This window comes from Dendrobates tinctorius, unplaced genomic scaffold, assembly GCF_039654945.1.
Source record: "Dendrobates tinctorius isolate UK_male_01 unplaced genomic scaffold, ASM3965494v1 ptg000038l, whole genome shotgun sequence".
Taxonomy (NCBI): Eukaryota; Metazoa; Chordata; class Amphibia; order Anura; family Dendrobatidae; genus Dendrobates; species Dendrobates tinctorius.
In genome coordinates this window covers 18,849,540-18,873,842 of record NW_027361706.1, presented here as the reverse complement: position 1 = coordinate 18,873,842, position 24,303 = coordinate 18,849,540, and the positions used below count along the sequence as shown (strand labels likewise).

At 46.1% G+C, this 24,303-nt stretch overlaps 1 long non-coding RNA gene across 1 annotated transcript; it reads right to left on the bottom strand.

Moving 5' to 3' along the window:
* Positions 1 to 15,149: 15,149 nt before the first annotated feature.
* Positions 15,150 to 16,333, bottom strand: LOC141088355 (uncharacterized). Its single transcript, XR_012231917.1, has 3 exons — positions 16,248 to 16,333; positions 15,835 to 15,923; positions 15,150 to 15,200 (listed from the first exon to the last, which is right to left on the bottom strand). It is a non-coding gene; the product is annotated as an uncharacterized lncRNA (long non-coding RNA).
* Positions 16,334 to 24,303: the final 7,970 nt, after the last annotated feature.

The window sequence follows — 24,303 nt, the reverse complement described above, 5'->3', positions numbered from 1 at the left end:
CTGATGATATGGGTCTGGGGGAGCCAGGGGCCCGGCGATCATGGAGGTCTGGGGGAGCCAGGGGCCCGGCTGATGATGGAGGTCTGGGGGAGCCAGGGGCCCGGCTGATGATGTGGGCCTGAGGGAACCAGGGGCCCGGCTGATGATGGGGGTCTGGGTGAGTCAGGGGCCCGGCTGATGATGGGGGTCTGGGGGAGCCAAGGGCCTGGCTGATGATGGGGGAGCCAGGGGATCCGGCTGATGATGGGGGAGCCAGGGGGCCTGGCTGATGATGGGGTGAGCCAGAGACAGGAGCTTATGATGGGGTGAGTCAGGGCCAGGGGCTGATGATGGGGTGAGCCAGGGGCTGATGATGGGTGAGCCAGGGGCTGATGATGGGGGAGCCAGGGGGCCTGGTTGATGATGGGGTGAGCCAGGGAGCCCAGCTGATGATGGAGTGAGCCAGGGGGCTGATGATGGGTTGAGCCAGGGCCCAGGGGGACAAATCTTCAGCGTCCATGATTAGTAGGCACATTGTTGACTGTCTCCACAGTCTCCACCTGCAGCTCAGCCAGTAGCTCTATCCTTTTAGTCAGCACAGACTGTGCTGACCAGTACCAGCATGTTGACTGTCTCTACCTGCAGCTCAACCGTTGTCCTACTCTTTTAGTCAGCACAGATTGTGCTGCACAGTACCAGCATGTTGACTGTCTCCACCTGCAGCTCAGCCTGTAGTCCTATCCTTTTAGTCAGCACAGACTGTGCTGCACAGTACCAGCATGTTGACTGTCTCTACCTGCAGCTCAGCCCATAGTCCTATCCTTTTAGTCAGCACAGACTGTGCTGACCGGTACCAGCATGTTGACTGTCTCCATCTGCAGCTCAGCCCGTAGTCCTATATGGGGTATCAGCCTACTCAGGACAAATTGCACAACTGTTAGGGTCCAATTTCTCATGTTACACTTGGGAAAATAAAACATTGGGGGAGAAAAGATTATTTTTGTGAAATATAATAAGATTTTTGATTTTTATGGCTCTACATTATAAACTGTCAAGCACTTGGGGGTTCAAAGTGCTCACCACACATCTAAATAAGTTCCTTAAGGGGTATACTTTACTGTAGCGTTTACTGACCGTGGGAACATACCCTAAAGAGTTTTGGAATTATTACTGTATAAAAGTTAGTAAACTAAGTAAATGGGGTGGTCAGCCCTTTACTCTTGATTCCTATTTTATTTATTTTTGTTTTTTTACATAATCACTTAGAGTTACGTTTTGAGGTGTATTTACACCAATAAAGAATATTTTGTAGTGTATAATCAGTGATTATATATGCAGTAATATAAATTTTCCATTTATTTGGTGGGCAGGCTGAGACGACCATTAGATTCTTCTTGACTGGGTGGTGGGAGCGGCGGCAAAAGCAGCTCTTGAGTAAGTAACAAGTCCATGTATTCGTTTGTCCACCATTTCAGAATGTGATTGTACTTATATATACACTAGCTGAAGAGCCCGGCGCTGCCCGGGCATAGTAACTAACTGTGGCTAGTTATAGCAAATTATAATTATCCTCCATCCCATAGTCCCGTGCCCATATACCCATCATACATATCCTCCATCCCCTAGTCGAGTGCCCATATGCCCATCACACATCCTCCATCCCATAGTCCCATGCCCATATACCCATCATACATAGCCTCCATCCCATAGTCCCATGCCCATATACCCATCATACATATTCTCCATCCCATAGTCCCATGCCCATATACCCATCATACATATTCTCCATCCCATAGTCCCATGCCCATATACCCATCATACATATTCGCCATACCATAGTCGAGTGCCCACATACCCATCACACATCCTTCATCTCATAGTCCCATGCCCATATACCCATCATACATATCCTCCATCCCATAGTCCCATGCCCATATACCCATCATACATATCCTCCATCCCATAGTCGAGTGCCCATATACCCATCACACATCCTCCATCCCATAGTCCCATGTCCATATACCCATCATACATATCCTCCATCCCATAGCTCTGAACAAGGTACCAAGAAGTCTGCCGTCTGGTCTGCTCCACCCTCTGCCTCCTCCTGAAGCCCCTTGGCGACAGATTGGTATGGATTTCGTTACCGATCTACCACGCTCTTCCGGGTGTACTACCATCCTAGTAGTGGTCGATCGCTTCTCCAAAATGGCCCATTTCATCCCGCTTCCCGGGTTATCTACGGCATCTGAGCTGGCCAAGGTCTTCATACACCAGATCTTTAGGCTTCACGGACTCACTCAACGAATTGTCTCCGATCGAGGGGTCCGGTTTACCTCCCGTTTCTGGAGGGCACTCAGCAAGCTCATGGGTATATCTCTGGACTTCTCCTCTGCTTATCACCCTCAGTCCAATGGGCAAGTGGAACGGATCAATCAGGTATTAACAGCCTACCTACGTCACTTCTCTAACGCCCATCAAGACAACTGGGTGTCTCTTCTGCCCTGGGCAGAGTTCGCCCACAACAACCATCCTAATGAGTCCACCACCAAAACGCCGTTCTTCGTGGTTTCCGGCCAGAACCCTGGTGTTCCACTACCTCTCTCTTCGCCTTCTGGTGTTCCCGCAGCAGATGCCCTCGCTATCGAATTTTCTCAAGTCTGGAAGGAGACCAGAGAGGCACTTGAAAGATCCAGTATCCGGATTAAGATACATGCAGACAAGAGGTGCAGGGATCTTCCGCCATACCAACCTGGTGACAAAGTTTGGCTGTCAACTAAGTATATCCACTTGAAGATACCCTCTTACAAACTGGGTCCTCGGTACATCGGTCCGTTCGAGGTTTTGGGACGCATTAACAACGTGGCTTATAAATTGAAGTTGCCGGCTTCGCTTCGGGTCCCTAACGCCTTCCATGTCTCGCTCCTCAAACCTGCTGTTCTGAATCGGTACCGCTCAGTCTCACCTCCTTCCCCTCCGCCAGTAGGGGCCGATGACATCTTTGAGGCGAAAGAAATTCTTGCCGTGAGACAAGTTCGGGGGCGTACCCTCTACCTCATTGATTGGAAGGGTTTTGGCCCCGAAGAGAGGTCCTGGGCACCCAAGGAGAATGTTAATGCTCCTCTTCTTTTAAGGAGGTTTTTGTCCAACCTCAGGAGAGGGAGATGTAAAGGGGGGGTACTGTTACGTCGGCGGTGGTAGCCGCCGCCGTCCCAGCAGCGGCGGGGCCCGCCGCTGCCTATACTCACCGGCGCTCGCCATGCCGCACTGTGCCCGCCTCCTCCTCGCTCCCCTCTGTCCGGCGCGTGCCTGCTTCGTGCGGGCGCCTTAGGCCGCGGGCGCGCGCTCTGCAGGTCTCTTAACCCTGCAGCGCCCGCCCAGAAGCCTGAGCGCCCAATCAGCTAACAGCACCGGGTATATCAGGCGTCTCCAACATGGTGGAGATGCCTGATTATCGTGTGCCTTTCCTTACGGTATCCTGGCCAAGTGTTTAGGGGTTTCCCCCTTCTCACTCTCTCTCCTCAGTCCTGTACTCCGTGTCTCCGTCCTGCACCCCAGTGCCCAGTCCTGTACTCCGTGTCTTCGTCCTGTACTCCAGTGCTCAGTCCTGTACTCCGTGTCTCCATCCTGCTCCCCAGTGCCCGGTCCTGTACTCCGTGTCTCCGTCCTGTACCCCAGAGCCCAGTCCTGTACTCCGTGTCTCCGTCCTGCACTCCAGTGCCCAGTCCTGTACTCCGTGTCTCCGTCCTGTACCCCAGTGCCCAGTCCTGTACTCCATGTCTCTGTCCCGTGCTCCCCTCTCTGTGCCTGGTCCTATACTCTGTGTTTCCGTCCTGCACTCCACTCTGTACTTCCTGCTCCCTTCTGCATTCCGTTCTAAGTCCTGCACCCCTCACTCAGTCCTTCGAGCCGCCCCTCTTGGTTCTAGCAGTCGCGGCATCTGTCTTCCGAGGGCCTGCCCCTAACGGCCCCTGTATAGGGGTCGGCACCACCTGGCGCGCTCACCCCCGGGAGCTCCAGTGCCGCGATCCAGAGGGTCCACTCTCGGACGTAACCTACCTGTCGTCACAGCATACGTCACAGTCCCATTGACTTGCATTGGTTTCCGGTATCGGAATCGGCGATATCCGATACTTTTTGGGTATCGGACCAATCAAATCTGATCCGATATTTCACGATATCGGATGGTATCGCTCAACACTAGTCACTACAGAAATAAATATAACATTTTATAATAAAAAAGATATAGATCTGTCAACATATGTTACAATGAAACACCCATAGTAGAAAATATCATCACCGGCAATGCTATAATATGTAAGCACCTAATAGTGTGACCCTGTATAATACTATATATACTGCATAAATGCAGGAATGGCCATACTCACCAATGAATGTTATGCTGCACTGCCTGTCCCTACGCGTATCGCTACGTCTTGTAGCTTCATCAGGGGAAGGTGAACATCATGAGTCCATGAAGGCTACCGTCTGTGTACAACACGAACGGTTGATCGAAATCTGCGTAGGCCAAAATCGGGTCTGAAGTAAGAGCATTCTTTATAGCCTGGAAGGCCTCATCTCGCCTCTGTCCCCAGGGGATGCACTGGGTCTTTGGCACTCCAGCGGTCCCCCTCAGCAGTTCATTTAGAGGATCTGCCACCTTTGCGAAATCTTTGACAAACCGTTGGTAGTACCAAGCGAGTCCAAGGAAGGCCTGGAGTTCCTGCGCGGTTCGAGGAACTGGCCACTTCTGGATAGCAGCCACTTTTTTACTCCGTCTTGTGACACAGTGGCCCAAGTACTCAATCTCTCTCTTGAAGAGGTGGCACTTCCTTTGGCTTCATCTTCAGGTTATGAGCCCGCAGTCTTCCGAGTACCTGTCCAAGCAGGGCAAGATGGTCTTCGAACGAGGCAGAGAACACAATGATGTCATCCAGGTAGATCTCGGTAGCCTCAAAGTTTAAGTCTCCCAAACACTTTTCCATCAGCCGTTGAAATGTGCCCGGAGCATTAGAGAGCCCAAAGGGCATCCGGTTAAACGCGAACAATCCCATAGGGAGGATGAAGGCAGTTTTTTCCTTGTCTTTCTCGGCCACGGCCACTTGCCAGTATCCACTTGCTAGGTCCAAGGTGGAGAAGTTCTTGGCTTTCCCCAATGCTGTCAAGGATTCCTCGATGCGGGGTAACAGATGAGTCTCTCACAGTGTAGGCACTGAGTTTCCTGTAATCTACACAGAACTAGATGGTCCCATCCTTCTTCTTGACGAGCACCACCGCTGCGGCCCAAGGGCTCTGACTACTATGCACTGCTCCTGAATCCAGCATCTGCCTCAGTAATGTCTTCACCTCTTGTTACATCTTGGGTGGGATTTGCCAGTATTGTTCTCGAATTGGACGAGCATCCCCGGTCAGTATCTCGTGTGTAATCGCTTCGGTACAGCCAAAATCTTCGGCGTGACAGGCGAATGCGGCCTGATTTTCCCACAGCATAGCTTCCATCGCCCGCACACATTCAGGGCCTTCACATCCACTTCCATTTGGTCAAGGATGATTCACCCATTCCACTCCAGGGATGGCTTCTCTTCAGGCCCCGCAGCAACTGCCATGGTCCACCCAGCACCTTCGATCGGCAATAAAGCCATCTCTTTCTGACTCACCACTTCACCCTTGAGTAGGTACACCCGGGCCAGATCTGTCCCCCGTGGCAAGTTGACTTCCCTGGGGCCCACGTTCAAAGCTCTTATGGGGATATGTCCTCGCTGGACCACAGCTATCATATGAGCTATCATGACTTCTTGGTCCGCTCCTCCGCCTACCACAGGCTGAACTATCACCTCCATCCCGTCAACGTTGCGATGAGTCCCCACTGGAAGGAGTAATATACTTTCTTGCTCGAGAGGCAGGATTACAGACGCCTTCGCAGGGGCCCTGATGACCCCTACGGCTTGATAAGATGGCACACTCTTCTGCGCCCCACAGAAGAGGATCAATCGCTGAAGGGCTTCTTGAGTAGGCTTGTGTGTGGCAGCCTTCTTCCAATAACTGGGTCCCTGTTTGGTGAACATTATCTGATCGAGTTCTCGTAGGATATTCATTCCCAGTACTACAGGTACATCTTCTTTGATGGGCTCAGGGACCAGCAGGATCCCTTTCTTTCCTACTTCTTGCCCACAGATTCGAATATTCAGCCACACTACCCCTGTGACCGGGATCGGCTGTTGATTGGCAGCAAACAACCAAACCAATGTCTCCTTCTCTGGCTTAGCCAGTGCCTGAAAATGCTGTTTGAAATATGATTCTGGCTTCGTTGTCACCTGTGAACAGGTATCTATCAAGCAATCCACTGGAACGCCCTCAAATTCAGCACGCAGAATGGGACTCCCAGCAATCAAGTGTTCATTATGATAAGGAGCGGCCTCTCTTCTTGCTTCCCCCACAGAGTGCTGCGTTACTGCGGGGGTTGGTAGTTTAATGGCGACTGTTGCTGGCTTTGAGTATAATTCTGGCAGTCGCTAGCAAGGTGCCCTTGACCTCCACCTTCCCAGCATTGCATGCCTCCTCTTCGCCGAGGGGCACCCTGAGCCTGTTTTCGTGCCTCTGATGCCTGGTGGGGGGAAGCTTGCACCCACTGACCCATTAAAAGTTGGGCCGAAGGATGGTTATATGAGTGCGTTGAGTCAGACTGTTGTTCTCCCATTCTTTGCTCCATCCGGGTTAATTTATCTTGCATACTGACAAGAGACCGCTGCAAGTCGTGCACTACCTGGACCAGCACCTGATGATTTGGGTCCCCTCTGGTATTGGAACCCTGGACACGCATCTCACCAGACGCATAACTGTCTTCCTTGCTTCGGGCCACTGCTTCTGCCAGGATTTGACGGAATGAAAGAGTCGGATCTACATGGACCCGTTCTGACAGCACTCTCCTCAAGGATGTGCTATGCAGTCCCAGAATGAATTGTTCCTGGAGTATCCGGTCTGTGGAGCCCATGCCACCAAGCCCATCCGTCTCTTTCCTTTGAACTTCTGCCAACACTTCTTGCAGTGCTGTTGCATACTGAGAGATCCCTTCTTCTTCCTGCTGCAGTCTAGAGAAAAATTTGGAGCGAAGGTGTCCCGCGCTAGTGGTCTCACCGTAGATCTCTTCCAAGAATTTCACTAACTCCTTCAGGGTACTACGGGTAAGTTCCGGCTGTAGACAGACGTTTTTACGGGCCTCTCCCTCCAAGGCAGTCAAAGCTATGTCCACTTCAAGGTCTGTGCTGATATTATAAATCTTCAGGGTGCTTTGCAGCTGGTACACCCAATCAATCAGGGGCATATTATTGCCGTCAAATTTTGGAAGCACACTAAATATGGTGCCCATAGGGAGTGTCCTTGCAGGGGTTCCACCAATGCCCACAGCATCCCTACTAACACTAGCACTATCACCGTTGCCGCCTGCTGCCTGCATCTTGGTGACAGTAACCGTGCTGTTATGAATGAGTCACCGTAGGAGGCAAAAACAGAAATACTAGCTAAGTTCAGAAAACCAGAGAAGTTGGCAGCTGTCGGATTGCAGACCCCTGAACCTATCAACAACAACTAGCAGTAGCCGTGGGGGGTCCCTACGGTGCCCTAGACCTCTCGATCACAGCCGGAGAACTAAATAGCCTAAAGACAGAAAGGGAAATCTAAACTGCCCCAGAGCAGACCCCAAAGCAATAGGCAGCCCCCAACATACAGTGGGGAAAAAAAGTATTTAGTCAGTCAGCAATAGTGCAAGTTCCACCACTTAAAAAGATGAGAGGCGTCTGTAATTTACATCATAGGTAGACCTCAACTATGGGAGACAAACTGAGAAAAAAAAATCCAGAAAATCACATTGTCTGTTTTTTTTCATTTTATTTGCATATTATGGTGGAAAATAAGTATTTGGTCAGAAACGAGCAATCAAGATTTCTGGCTCTCACAGACCTGTAACTTCTTCTTTAAGAGTCTCCTCTTTCCTCCACTCATTACCTGTAGTATTGGCACCTGTTTAAACTTGTTATCAGTATAAAAAGACACTTGTGCACACCCTCAAACAGTCTGACTCCAAACTCCACTATGGTGAAGACCAAAGAGCTGTCAAAGGACACCAGAAACAAAATTGTAGCCCTGCACCAGGCTGGGAAGACTGAATCTGCAATAGCCAACCAGCTTGGAGTGAAGAAATCAACTGTGGGAGCAATAATTAGAAAATGGAAGACATACAAGACCACTAATAATCTCCCTCGATCTGGTGCTCCACGCAAAATCCCACCCCGTGGGGTCAGAATGATGACAAGAACGGTGAGCAAAAATCCCAGAACCACGCGGGGGGACCTAGTGAATGAACTGCAGAGAGCTGGGACCAATGTAACAAGGCCTACCATAAGTAACACACTACGCCACCATGGACTCAGATCCTGCAGTGCCAGACGTGTCCCACTGCTTAAGCCTGTACATGTCCGGGCCCGTCTGAAGTTTGCTAGAGAGCATTTGGATGATCCAGAGGAGTTTTGGGAGAATGTCCTATGGTCTGATGAAACCAAACTGGAACTGTTTGGTAGAAACACAACTTGTCGTGTTTGGAGGAAAAAGAATACTGAGTTGCATCCATCAAACACCATACCTACTGTAAAGCATGGTGGTGGAAACATCATGCTTTGGGGCTGTTTCTCTGCAAAGGGGCCAGGACGACTGATCCGGGTACATGAAAGAATGAATGGGGCCATGTATCGTGAGATTTTGAGTGCAAACCTCCTTCCATCAGCAAGGGCATTGAAGATGAAACGTGGCTGGGTCTTTCAACGTGACAATGATCCAAAGCACACCGCCAGGGCAATGAAGGAGTGGCTTCGTAAGAAGCATTTCAAGGTCCTGGAGTGGCCTAGCCAGTCTCCAGATCTCAACCCTATAGAAAACCTTTGGAGGGAGTTGAAAGTCCGTGTTGCCAAGCGAAAAGCCAAAAACATCACTGCTCTAGAGGAGATCTGCATGGAGGAATGGGCCAACATACCAACAACAGTGTGTGGCAACCTTGTGAAGACTTACAGAAAACGTTTGACCTCTGTCATTGCCAACAAAGGATATATCACAAAGTATTGAGATGAAATTTTGTTTCTGACCAAATACTTATTTTCCACCATAATATGCAAATAAAATGAAAAAAAACAGACAATGTGATTTTCTGGATTTTTTTTCTCAGTTTGTCTCCCATAGTTGAGGTCTACCTATGATGTAAATTACAGACGCCTCTCATCTTTTTAAGTGGTGGAACTTGCACTATTGCTGACTGACTAAATACTTTTTTTCCCCACTGTATAATGACGGTGAAGCAAGATGAAAAAACACTCACACAGATAGAAAGATAGGCTGAGCAAATGATGGGGCCCAAGCTAACTAAATAGGACAGGATAGAAAAGCTGCTGTCTGCAATCCGCCAAAACCCTATCAAAACAAGAGCCAACAGACTGACAGGGAAAAAAGCCCTGAAGACGCTAGACTTCAAAAAGACTATATCAGTACTCAGGTATTTTCTGAAGACAGAGCAAAAAGGAATTCATCTCACCCCAGAAGGGAATGGCAGAAATCCAGAAAAACAAGGCAAAACAAAACCAAACCACAAATGCAAAAAGCAGAGCAGAAAACTTAGCTTTTGAGGAGCAGGAATCAGACTGGTCTGCTAGAATCCCTCTGAGAAATCACCAGCAAGGCAGAAGGGCGTCGGCTGCCTTATATCCAGTCAGCAATTCCAGTCACCCAGTCATCATAATCCTGCTCAGGTGCTTGGTAATCAGCCTCACTACCTTACTTCACCAGAAGAGGGAGTTCATCAGACCTCAATGGTGAAGGGGAAAATGAACTCACAACACCGTGCTCACAGCGCCACTTGAAGCGATGGCCAGGAGACCACCACAATGCAGGGAGACTACGGTACACAAGATGAGGTGCAAGCAACAAAGGGTTAATTTATTTACAGGCAAGGAATGCAGTGTTAGGAAAGTGTAAACAGGGGTATACAATGACATAAAACAATTTACAAAAGTGATATTTTCTAGCTGGGCCATACAAATGGCACGGAGCACCAACTATTACAGATCAGTGTACTTTGCAAAAGGCAAAACAATACAATAAAGTACAGTATGCTGCTACACTAACTATAACCTATCTGGCCACCGCTGCTACTCCGGCCGCACAGCCACCGTGCTCTGTCTATTGCAGCCTATCCTAAGCCCTACAAAACAGAAGCCGCGGAGACACCATCACGTGTTTCTCAGCGCAAGCAATGACCAGCCAGGTCTTTGCCTGGGAAGGAACAACCACGGGAAGGGCAGTCTACAATGAAGGAAACCACCTATGCCAAAACATGGTATCCATCCACATACAACTGTTTCGGGGTATTGCCCCTCATCAGTGTGGAGTAGGAAACTGGCTGTAGGAGCAATGCCTAGTAAAAAGACTATGAAGAGGAGGATGAATGAACTCATGGAGATCAACATCCGACACTGCGGAGACACCATCACGTGTTTCTCAACGCAGTGATTCTAGAGCAGTGCCCCCATCCCTTATGGGAAATATGTAAAACATGCAAAACAGAAGCCGCGGAGACACCATCACGTGTTTCTCAACGCAAGCAATGACCAGCCAGGTCTTTGCCCGGGAAGAAACAACCACGGGAAGGGCAGTCTCCAATGAAGGAAACCACCTATGCCAAAACATGGTATCCATCCACATACAACTGTTTCGGGGTATTGCCCCTCATAAGTGTGGAGTAGGAAACTGGCAGGTAGGAGCAATGCCTAGTAAAAAGACTATGAAGAGGAGGATGAATGAACTCATGGAGATCAACATCCGACACTGCGGAGACACCATCACGTGTTTCTCAACGCAGTGATTCTAGAGCACTGCCCCCATCCCTTATGGGAAATATGTAAAACATGCAAAACAGAAGCCGCGGAGACACCATCACGTGTTTCTCAACGCAAGCAAAGACCAGCCAGGTCTTTGCCCATCCACATACAGCTGTTTCGGGGTATTGCCCCTCTTTTTACTAGGCATTGCTCCTACCAGCCAGTTTCCTACTCCACACTGATGAGGGGCAATACCCCGAAACAGCTGTATATGGATGGATACCATGTTTTGGTGGTTTCCTTCATTGGAGACTGCCCTTCCCGTGGTTGTTCCTTCCCGGGCAAAGACCTGGCTGGTCATTGCTTGCGTTGAGAAACACGTGTCTCCGCGGCTTCTGTTTTGCATGTTTTACATATTTCCCATAAGGGATGGGGGCAGTGCTCTAGAATCACTGCGTTGAGAAACACGTGATGGTGTCTCCGCAGTGTCGGATGTTGATCTCCCTGAGTTCATTCATCCTCCTCTTCATATCCTAAGCCCTAAACATGTGTGCAGAAGAGGTTAACACTCCCAGTAGCATTGGTATCTCAGTCCATTCCTGGGGGCCCCTGAAACTTTGCAAGATGGTGCGCGTTTCTTCCTGGAAACTCTGTGCAATGTGATCTTTTCCTTGTGTGCAAGTTCAATGATGCTCCTAGAAACAGTGGATTCCTCCTCTGGGTTCCTTTCTTGTCTTTTCTTCATGGCTTCTCACAGCAAGACAGGAAAGCCACCTTTTAGTCCCCAGAATAGTTTACAAAGTCACAGTCGCAGACTAAACTTTCTTTTCCTCACAGCTCCAGGGAGGCACGTCCCCTTCCTGCAGAAATCTCGGGTCTCTCCTACACACAGAAAAACAGACCCTCCCCTCCCTAGTCTGGCAGATGAAACCAAAAAGCCTTTACAGCAGGGAAGCGCAGAATGTCCCACTGCTCTAACCAAGGGGGTGCTGTCTCTTAAAGTGGCAGCTTGTCTCTACTGTCCATAGCAATGCCATCCCCTTACACCACTCTCAGTGTATGCGCACACAATGTCTTTTTCAGGTGGATTCCTCTTGGATCCCTTAAGAAAGCCACTCAATAAAAATTAAAACGATTGAGCATATGCACTGCAATGTGAAAACAACTTGCTGTGCATGCTGTATGTTTCAGTCTTTTTCAGCTTCTTTTAACTGCTTCCGGATTTCAAAACTATGAAGTGGTTAAAGGAAGTGACCTGTTCAGTCTGCTGGTGGCTTCTGTATGGAAGTCGCTCATTAATTTATATATGGTTGACAAAAATATCCCTGAAGCGTCTTCCTACAGAAAGTACTGTGTTCATCAGGTATGCTGACCTCTATAATGCGCTGTATGCATAACAGAATTTCTGTTCCTCTCCTCCGCTTTTTGCTGGGGTCTAGCTGGTTAATGGGAAACCTAGCACCAATTTTCTTTTGTTTGGTGTCCAAACCATCAGACATTTAGTATTGATTCATTTGTCATTCATGTCAGTAATATTCAATTAACTTTAAAAGGACAATGATCAATTATAATATATTTAATTAACTAGCTGAAGAGCCCGGCGCTGCCCGGGCATAGTAACTAACTGTGGTTAGTTATAGCAAGTTATAATTATCCTCCATCCCATAGTCCCGTGCCCATATACCCATCATACATATCCACGATCCCATAGGCCCGTGCCCATATACCCATCATACATATCCTCCATCCCATAGTCGAGTGCCCATATACCCATCACACATCCTCCATCCCATAGTCCCATGGTCATATACCCATCATATATATTCTCCATCCCATAGTCCCATGCCCATATACCCATCATACATATTCGCCATCCCATAGTCCCATGCCCATATACCCATCATACATATTTTCCATCCCATAGTCCCATGCCCATATACCCATCATACATATCCTCCATCCCATAGTCCCGTGCCCATATACCTGTCATACATATCCTCCATCCCATAGTCCAGTGCCCATATACCCATCACACATCCTCCATCCCATAGTCCCATGGCCATATACCCATCATATATATTCTCCATCCCATAGTCCCATGCCCATATACCCATCATACATATTCGCCATCCCATAGTCCCATGCCCATATACCCATCATACATATTTTCCATCCCATAGTCCTATGCCCATATACCCATCATACATCCTCCATCCCATAGTCCCATGCCCATATACATAACCGCCATCCCATAGTCCCCTGCCCATATACCCGTCAAACATATCCTCCATCCCATAGTCAAGTGCCCATATGCCTATGACACATCCTCCATCCCATAGTCCTGTGCCTATATACATATCCGCCATCCCATAGTCCCGTGCCCATATACCCGTCATACATATCCTCTATCCCATAGTCCCGTGCCCATATACCCATCATACATATCCTCCATCCCATAGTCCAGTGCCCATATACCCATCACACATCCTCCATCCCATAGTCACGTGCCCATATACCCATCATACATCCTCCATCCCATAGTCCCATGCCCATATACATAACCACCATCCCATAGTCCCCTGCCCATATACCCGTCAAACATATCCTCCATCCCATAGTCAAGTGCCCATATACCTATGACACATCCTCCATCCCATAGTCCTGTGCCTATATACATATCCGCCATCCCATAGTCCCGTGCCCATATACCCGTCATACATATCCTCTATCCCATAGTCCCGTGCCCATATACCCATCATACATATCCTCCATCCCATAGTCCAGTGCCCATATACCCATCACACATCCTCCATCCCATAGTCACGTGCCCATATACATATCCGCCATCCCATAGTCCCGTGCCCATATACCCGTCAAACATATCCTCCATCCCATAGTCAAGTGCCCATATACCCATCACACATACTCCATCCCATAGTCCCGTGCCCATATACATATCCGCCATCCCATAGTCCAGTGCCCATTTACCCGTCATACATATCCTCCATCCCATAGTCCAGTGCCCATATACCCATCACACATCCTCCATCCCATAGTCAACCATTATGACATCATAATGAGCGTCGGCGGGGCTTGCAACCTATGATGACATCAGCGTCACCATGGCAACCATTGTGACATCATAATGAGGGGCGGGGCTTGATACGCACACACTGTTTCCCCAGTATGCAAATAGGGGCATTATGACATCATAATGAGGGGCGGGGCTTGACACGCACACACTTTTTCCCCCAGTATGTAGATAGGGGCAAAATTGTTTGGAGAATTGGAACGCGCGGGGTTAAAATTTCGCCTCACAACATAGCTTAGGACGCTCTCGGGGTCCAGACGTGTGACTGTGCCAAATTTTGTGGCTGTAGCTGCAACGGTGCAGATGCCTATCCCGGACATACACACATACATACACACATACATACATACACACTTTGAGCTTTATATATTAGATAAGGAGTGATTGCGCACCCTTCGGGCACACGCTGGGATTGCGAACCACACAATGGGGTGTAACCACGCACCAGACTGGCATATGCGCAAACTAACAGCAAACATAAATACCGGGTGTACCTCTCCTGCCACTCCTATCTTGTGTATGAAAAAGCTCTGTCGTTAATACTGTTCGGATAGCGCTATCCATGAAGAAAGTGCACGGGTAGAGATATCCCATAGCTCTATTCCTAAAGGAAATGAACGGGTAGAGCCATCAGATAGCGCTATCTCTCAATGTTCCTGAGCGTAAGCTATTTCACATGGTTGAGCGCACTTGGGATCTGCCCCCAAGGCCCTGCCCATGCCCAATGTTTGGTCCGTAGACCGCGGCTAGGAGTTAGTCCCGCTTTTGTGTACAAAATTTTTGGGCTTTTACAATTGTCAAAGATCTTAGTAAAAGACTTGTTTGTACACACAGTTTACAGTCCTTTAGATGTTTCTGGTGCACTGGTGACAGCAGGCAAATATGCAGCTATGTCTGATAGTGCGAGCAGCCCTGGATAAACCACGCCGACAGGATGATATAAACCGACGGAAGACGGAACCTATGAGAAAAGATGTAAAACTAAAGTAAGTAATGGGACTCCATATTAGAGAACACTACTGTGGTGTCACTGTGACCGGACAGTAGAGGAATCTTCTCCATACAGAGGTCGGATCATTGTCAGTTATCAAACATGTGCAATGCCACCACTGACAGATCACATCTGCTTCACATGACTTCTTCTCACTGACCTCAAACAACAAGGAGATTATGGTCACACTTACCTCGCCTCCTCTTCCCCTCTTCTACTTTATCTGTTTTTTGCTTTGTTCTCAGTTTTTGTGCAGATTTCTCTCTCTCCTGAACTGGAGATTCTAATGAAAAAGTTAGACAAAGATGTTGATTATAAACTCCTAATAGATTATCTTTATAGAGTTATGCAAACTGGTTAATATGCACCTGTAGCCTCTATGTGCCGCCATGTGGTGTCTCCCAAAGGAACGATGTCCCCTTATTAACATGACATTACTTGCAGCAAGCCAAAGTGTTATAATAATAAAACTTCAGCGTAAGATTAAAGAAGACCCGTCATAAATATCCAAGATGCACTCTTACTTTATTTCTCCTGCTCCCCTTAGACGTCTGTTTTAGGTTTTGTTAAAATCCCCCTTACGATTCCAGAGATGGGAGTCTTTTTAGTCAGTGCTAATTCTTATGTTCTTTACCATGGGGGTGTGGCTCACAGTATAAAACAGCAGAGCAGCCTGAAGACACGCCCCCAGATAATCCTGGGAGCACCGCCCCCTTGGAAAAGACCATAAAAATTAGCACTAAATACAAAGGCCAATATTTCTGGATCCATACTGTGGATTTTAGCAAAACGAAAATTTTAATACTCAGGGGGGCAGTGGGAATAAAGTAAGGAATTTTCAGATCCTTCATATGCAAATTCATATTATACTTTTGTGTTATAAGCTATAATAGGATGGCATATAAACCAGTACATACCTGATAATGAGGGCGAGGATGGCTCACTGTTTTTAGCAGTGAAACACTGATTGTCATCATCAGTTTTGGAATGGGGAGGTTCTTGCTGCCTGTTTGGTAGAAGAAAGTCAAGTAAATTATGAGTGAAAATCAAATGCAAAAGACCACTTAGAACAACAAGAAGGGGACACCATGCTCAGGGCGCCATTCCACCAGCACGAATAAAGTCTAACTAGTAATATTGGCCTATAATGAGCTGGAAATGAATGGCTGGTCACAATGATCAAATGATACTTCTGGGTTATCACAAGCAAGCTGCACAGAAACCAGTTATCATGGGGTGGTGGATGCTGGATTTAGATTTGTGTAACTTGTGTCTAAACATACATCAGAATTTAACCTAATAATAATAATAATAATAATAATCTACTCACATGTCTGAGTGTTTTTCACTGTTCTCTGGGGAGCACAATGGAGGTGACATGGGCTCTTCATTGGTCACCATCATGTTATTGGTGGTATATAGCTAAAACACACAGAGATATAGAAAATAGATATATTTTTCAACTTTTTTTATAATTATAGGTTTTATACATTTTATTGACCACATACTTACTTTACAAAACTTTTGAGAAGATGAAACAAAGTTTTTTATTTCTGGACAGCCATTGTCCTCATTTGTGTCCTCTTCATCTGAATTCCTAAATTTGTAATTCCCAATGCGAGCTGCAAAGTACAGAAGTTATCAGAGATTATTAGTATAAGACCCGGTCAGACAGTCACCATGTTATCACTAATAATCATGGGAACTGATTATCACATATAATGAAAGAAAAGACACACAGCAGTTTTCTGCAGATGACGTCTCATTTTACTTACTGTTAAAGTAGCGGGTGTTCTCATCTGACTTAAGATCAGGAACGAACAGAGGCTTTTGATTTAGAAGGTTGTTAAAATCTAACACACGCATAAATGGATGCATTTTTATCTCATTAGCTCCTCCTGGAAAAGAAAAACAAGACAGAAATTGATACAATCATTGTCAGAGAAACTACTCCATATATGTACAGTTTATATTAATCTGAACTGAAGATGTAACAGAGACAACATGAAGGAAATATACTGAACATTGTAGCATGAAGAATGGGGAATGGACAAGTTGGTAGAGTAGAGAATCTCAGTGCTGATCCTTATGGACACAATCATTTGAGCTGTAATAAGTCATTAACAGTACTATTATAATATTACCTGTCCCAAGTCTTTGTTCTGGATTTTTTCTGAGCAGCTGAGTGATGATACCCCGAGCAGCGGGTGGAGGAAAGTAATTAGATCTCCAAATTATTTCATCTGTTATATAAAAAGCAAATATTAAAAGGAAAGAAAACCTATTAATTTATTTTCATAAAAAAAGTCTTTAACAAAGCTAGAAACTAAACCAAAGAACAAATCAACCCAAATAACAGTGACGTGACATGCCTTCAGATTATTTTACTCACCTCTGACAATACTGCGTAACTTCTCCTTTTCGGAAGCTCTATAAAATGGTGTAAATCCAAAAAGAAACTCATAGAGGATGATCCCTACTGACCACCAGTCAAGGGGCCTGCCATAGCCCTTCTTTAGGATCACTTCTGGGGCCATGTAACTTGTGGTGCCAGCAGTCTGGAAACCAATAGAAGAATGAGATGATTAATAAATATGATTACAAAAATTAACATCAGTGGAAAAGTGATGAGAAATTATCACAGAAGGAGAAAGAGATGAGATTTTTAAAGTACAAGATCCTGTAAGTAAAGCCGACCTCTTTATCACGGAACTCTCTGGTGATGTCCGTCGTTGTAGCCGTGTAGAGTTTTGATGATGGTCTCATGAGGCCGACTTTTGAAACCCCAAAATCGGTCACTTTAATATGTCCTGTCGATGTTATCAGGAGGCTGTAAAAGAAAAGATGGTGTCAGCCCCAAGTAATATCCCATAGACTGTATAACAAGCTGTAACTTTCATCCCCTCAAGGGTCACTTACTTTGAAGGCTTCAGGTCTCTGTGCACCACACCATAGCTGTGCAGATATTCCACAGCAAGCACCGTTTCTGCAATGTACAGCCGGGCCAAGGTGATAGGTAAAGGACCCCTGTGCTTTAGAAGATTGTCACAGTCTCCTCCTAGAGCAGAAAGCAAATACAACAAGTGAGGGTTTGTTACAGTGTAAACTACACATGATGAGGGTGAAGGTGAAATAAGGGGAGATATTGGGACAGGATAGCATATAGATACATTGGATGTGTCCTACCTGGTACATACTCCATGACCATACACAGATGACGTTTAGTAGGAAATGAGCAGAGCATGGAGGCCACAAAGGGACAATCAGCGAATGTAGCAATGTCTCTCTCCTGAAAGGCCCATTTCAGGCTCTTTGGCTTCAGGTTCTGCTTGTCCATTTTCTTCATAGCACAGATCTTGTTTGTGTCTGTATGGCGAACTAAGTGGACGGCCCTGGAGAGGAGGAAAATCCATGATTTATTATTAATTCTTATTAACAGTCCATCTATAGACCTCATCAAGTGATCTCCCGTACTAATGGTTAATACTAGATGTGCGGCCATCACTAGAAATCCATGTCTAGAAATCTATAAAATAACACTCCATAAATGATAACCTATGGAAGTCCTCATCCACGTCACATCCTAATTGACCTGAGTGGAGAACATTAGATGTGGACAGTGATGTGGACTCATCATTCTCTATGGCAGCATCGCACGGGCAGGACACAGAGACATAGGCATCGTCATAAGGAGCCCTGAGAAATAAATATTATACCAAAGTAAAGCTCACCCAAAGCCTCCACAGCTGATCAGCTTGATAGGGTCATAGTCGCTCTTACAGGGATTTCTCCACGGGTTCAATGATCCGATCAAGGCCTATAAAAGAATAAGAAATGACATTAAGACATAGGAACTGCAGGAGATAAAAGCTCCAGATGCAGGAACGGCTCCTTCTATATTATGTCCCCGCTGATTACACTGCAGCAGATGTAGAGAACGTGATACAAGCCGGACCCCCACAGACCCTATTATATTATAAGGGGATATACCCCATACACATAAATCATTGTACTGCAGGGGAGGATAAGGGACATCACATCGAGGAGGCAGAATTATAATGCCATAGTCAGACATAATAGGGCTGATCTACATAAGGACAGCGATATCCCATTGTCATATGGGGTATAACATGGGATGTGCAATTCACACCCGCCATCTGATAATATACAGATGCCCCTCTGATACTTACTCTGGCAGATTCCTGGGTGATCTCTGGTGTCTTACATATTCCACCATCAGTATTTGCCGGCACAGTTATTCCTAAAATAATGATAAAATAATGAAGAGATGTCATGTATTAGTCTATATCAGCACATATATAACACATCCGTATCATAAAGGAAAGAGCAAGACCCGCGTACATGGAATATACTAGGTATATGGATATTCTGCACACTGTATACACTTATGGCATAGCTATACACTGTATATACTGTACTATGAATGTGTCATTGCTCAGGATCTGTTCGAATCCTCAACAATTACATGATTGGGGACCTCTGAGCCTCTTTGTACATTTTTGACCTGAGAAGAGCCTAGAGGAGAGGAGCAGCATTACATGAGCCCCCTAAACTGTAGTCTATGGGGGGTTCATGAGCCATCAGCGGCCTCATACAGTGGATGAAGAGTAAATCTCCATATTCTCTGCCGTTCTCTATAACCTGATATTTATATGTATGATATTAGATGATCGGCTTACCTTCCATCGGATCAGAGTTCTGCCCCGGCTGACTGATATCACGGTCAGCAATATTTCGGTTTTGCCTCTCTTTGGAGTAGCCTTCTGATGTTTCCTGACGGATATAATATATACAATTAATATAACATTTCACAAATACTACATCACCACATACAGTAGACAGGAAGGACTAAACATTGGATTTACTTGATAATTTCAGTATTGGACGGACTATACATGGCCGCTGCCTCCAGTAAATCCACATTAATGTATAAGCGACTTGTATCTACAACTGTTCTCTAATATCTTCTATCGGGACTGAAGCATTTATAAGATGGAAAACTGAGATTATCGAGAGAGACAGAAGCGGGAATACAAACTCCACACCGCGGAGTACAGACTGCCACCATAGATGAATGAGCCGCAGAGACAGGCTGCCATAAAGTATCCTGTGTCTGCCCGATGAGGACAGGGAGGCCTCTACCATCATAAATCTGAGCTTCTGCTATATGACTGGTGATCTGGAGAAGATCAGACAACAAGGACATGAGATACAGAAGACAATGGATGCTTACCAGACGCTCCTGTGAGTAGGCCGGATACTCCAGTACAAGCAGGATGTTGTGGGCCAGTTGTTTAATAAAGGCCAGTTCTTCACTGTGGGTTTTTTCTTCAGCCTATAGAGATGAAAGGAAACAAGAAAGGAAAATCATAAGAGAAAGTGAAGAATGAGGACGCCATTTATGTCACCGTGTTACTCCTGGTATCTGCTCTACAAATACTACATAACAGCTGAGGGATCCGATCACTTGAGAACCTCTAGATGGAACCTGTCATGTAAAATAATGGTATTAACTGCAGATATGTCATTAATCTACAGGTTAATAGTGTTCTGACACCATGCGGCCATATTAGAGCTGTCAGTCCCGGGGACGGTTAGAGCCGCCACTCACTAAGCAGACAGCAGTGACTGATAGCGAGCCGTCACCATCCCTATCACTGAAAGAGCGAGGCTGCCAGGAGGAATACAGTTCATGTCCTCCCAACAACGGAGCTCTCAGTGTGGTGACCACATGTGGTCAGAACACTATTAACCTGCAGATTAACCCCATATGTGCAGGCTGATAGCATTATTTTACATGACAGGTTGCCTTTAAAAAAAAAAGTTATTGCTCTTGAAAGAAAGTGGTGAAAAAAATGAGAGGAGAAAAACGTCAAATTTCCTGGTCCTTACAAGGTAACCAATCCTATTCCCCTACACAAACAACCTTCCCGCTCCTAATTCAATTAACCCTTTAGATCCCACAATTTCCCTCGCCGTGTAGCCTGTATGCCCTATTTTGGCTCCCGGCTATTCTTATCTTAGTATTTAGTACAGGTTAAATTTAAACTTGTACTCCATTATTATTTCCCAGAATTATTATTTTATAAGATTTGTGCAGATTATTTGCTACTTACCTGCTGTACTAGGGTCCAGATGTTCTGCTGTAAATGCTCAAGATATTTTGAGCTAATATGACCTTGGCGGTATTTGCTCAGGCAGTCTCTCACAAGCTTCATAACCAGCCGGTAAGTGAAGCTGAGGACGCCATCGGGTAGTGGTAGCACATTGTCAGGGGCATATGTGGTAAGAATCCCCTGGAGTAGTGCTAACACCTGAAATTTGTCTGGAGAAATTTCAGACATTTCAAATAATCCAATCGCAATTACTATATGATTAGCTAGGTAGCTTATCACTGAAGGCAATGACACGGAATGTCAAAGTGACTATATGGATGCAAACACTTCTGTAAGTAGTGAAGGCTAATTGTGATGTCATAATCAATCCAGTGTTCCGATTCTTTTATTTTAAACAAACTTTATTTGACAAAACAAAATATACATGAAAATAAGGTTATAATCATAGAATCTCCATGACATGTACCAACACAATTCACATCTTTATAAATAAGTATCAAATCCATCCCATCATTTTCTATTTTTTGACACAATTTTACCTGATTCAAATTTTAGGTCAACATGAAAATCAACCAAAAAAAAACACTTTGCCATAATCCATATATGAATGGATGTAAATGTATGAATCCTTTAGACTTTACGTTATCCTGATGTCTTCTTAAGTTCCTCCATATTCTACAAGGATGTGTGTCGGAATACTTTCATCAGCTGTTACATATCAGATTGCGTATAGCTATATTCAATAAAAGATTTCCATTTCTGAAAAACACATAGTCATTGACTTTTCTTTGTCTTTCTCAAGTTTGTCATAAATAAGGTTTTTACAGTTTTGATTATTTCAGATAATTGAGGCGTCTATTTCTCCAACCAATATCTCAGTATACATTATCTAGCCACTATACGTGTATTATCTGTATAGACAGGACTCTGTCCCTATCCTCCCGATGTTCTCTTACAATAAACATGCCTGAGGAGACTTTAGGACTTTAATTCTCAAAACATTGTCTAAATAGAGAAGGGTCTCTTCCTGCACCTTTTGGATGGATGGGTATTGCCAGATGCTATCAAACAAATTGGCTTTAGGTTACATGTTGGGCATTTTCTTAAATAATGTGATGAAGCATCTTTGTAGGAACAATGGAAAGCATAAATGACATTATGAATCAGTTTGTACTGCATTCCTCTCCATTGTTTGTTGGTCACTGCTTTTTTCAATTTATCCCAGCCCTTTATTGTTTACCATCTATCTCAGTGTCATTTACTGTTATACCCCAATGGATAAATTAATCAGGTACCCAGGGAATTTACACATGAACTAGACCCCATCAATAGGTCAAAATCATCTCTCCTTTCCACTTTCCCAAAATCTTTCACCATAGAGCTGTAGAGACTAACTGTGATGCTATAAGAAACAAAATGCAACTCAAGTTTAGAAGGGATAAAGAGGCACAGGCCAAATGTACTAAAAAATTATACTTTATTACAATAAGTCATTAAAATTTACAAAAAATAAAATAAGCAGCGGGATGATAATCTCAAAAATAGCCCGTGAAAGCCCACAGTGGCCTAAGGACATAAGATTAAAATAGCTGCAGCTTCACAACGTTTCAAAATCATAATTACATACAGTGATACAATATGTTGCAAGTAACAGCAATCAAAGAAATATTGTAAAGTGCAAAGTGCTTATATATAATATAGAGTGCTGTTACTCAGAACATACAAAATCATAATCACATCACAATAATTGTGAGACCATCAGATCATAAAGTGCACGAGTGCATGTAATATGGAGCTGCCGAATGAATCAAAGTGCATCATTTAAACTTACATGAGTGCAAGTCTCGGCCACAGGCCCACCTCAGCTACACCCCAACAGCGCCGTTTCGCCCAACTGGCTTCCTCAAATGGGGGTATGTGTGTTACCCGCCTAATGTATGGCTATAAATAGCATGTCAGCAGCTGTAATGTGTGTCGGCACTAATCAGGCTTGTATCGGACATGCGCCGTTTTCCGAACTTCCTACATGAGTAACAGTGACTTCCGGATCCCCGCGTCTGGAAGGCAAGTGTGAAACGCAAGGCGTCACCCTGTGTGCGGGGCCGTAAGTCATAGGTCGTCCCAAACTGCGCATGAGTCATCTGATCACCGAGACACAGCGGTCATTACTATTCTTATAACCTTACTGACCACTATTTATTCTATTTCCATGTATCCTGTTGATCATTTTAATTGTGTTTTTTGTTTTATGTTAATTGATTTTATTTGTTCATTTTAGTATCCCTGAGTGTTGTGTGACACAGCGGTCTGTTTCATGTTGTTGTGGGCCCCATAAGCCTTCTGTGAACAATCGAAGCTCTCCAACAAATCATTCGGCCACTTTGAGGATATCCTGAGAAATCCTGATGTGGTTCTGGAGAAATATATTAGTGTGGACATTGAAATATGTATATATATGAAGAAATTTGGGTTGTGTAGGGGTGGTCAGGGCCGCCATCAGGGCCTGACAGCCCTTACACGTGTATGGGGCCCGGTGAGCACGCTGGCAGCTCGGTCCGTGGTCGGGCCGCGGTCGGGCCCCCCCTACATTTTGTTCAGCCCCCCTCAGCCTGCCCTGGCTTCTTCTCCGATTTTAATTACATGATGACATGGTGGTTCATGTCGCAGCGGCGCAGCGCCTGCCTCCCCTCTCCTCCCCCCTCCCTGGTGCACCATGGTCCAGCACTCCAGCGCCGCCCCCTCTCGTGACGTCACACGCTGCGGCTGCTCTACTTGCTCCACTTCTTCATTCCTGACTCCGGAGCAAGAGCAGAGGGGCATGCGGGCAGCGTGCCACGTGGCGTGGGACTGGGAGCGGCTGCGCCGGTGGCAGAAAACGTCTTACAGTGGACGGCAGCGAGCAAGCAGGTAAGTATTCTTTTCTGTCTCTGTCTGTCTCCCTCCCTCTCCCCGTGGCGACCACGCTGATGATGGGGTCTGGGCCCTGGGGGAGCCAGGGGCCTGGCTGAATCAGTCGGGCCCCTGGCTCCCCCAGGCCCCCATCATCAGCCGGGCCACTGGCTCCCCCCAGACCCCCATGATCAGCTGGGCCCCTGGCTCCCCCAGACCCCCATCAATCAGCCGAGGCCCGGATGATGATGGGGGTCTAGGAGAGCCAGGAGCCCGGCTGATGATGGAGGTCTGGGGGAACCAGGGGCCCGGCTGATGATGTGGGTCTGGGGGAGCCAGGGGCCCGGCTGATGATGGAGG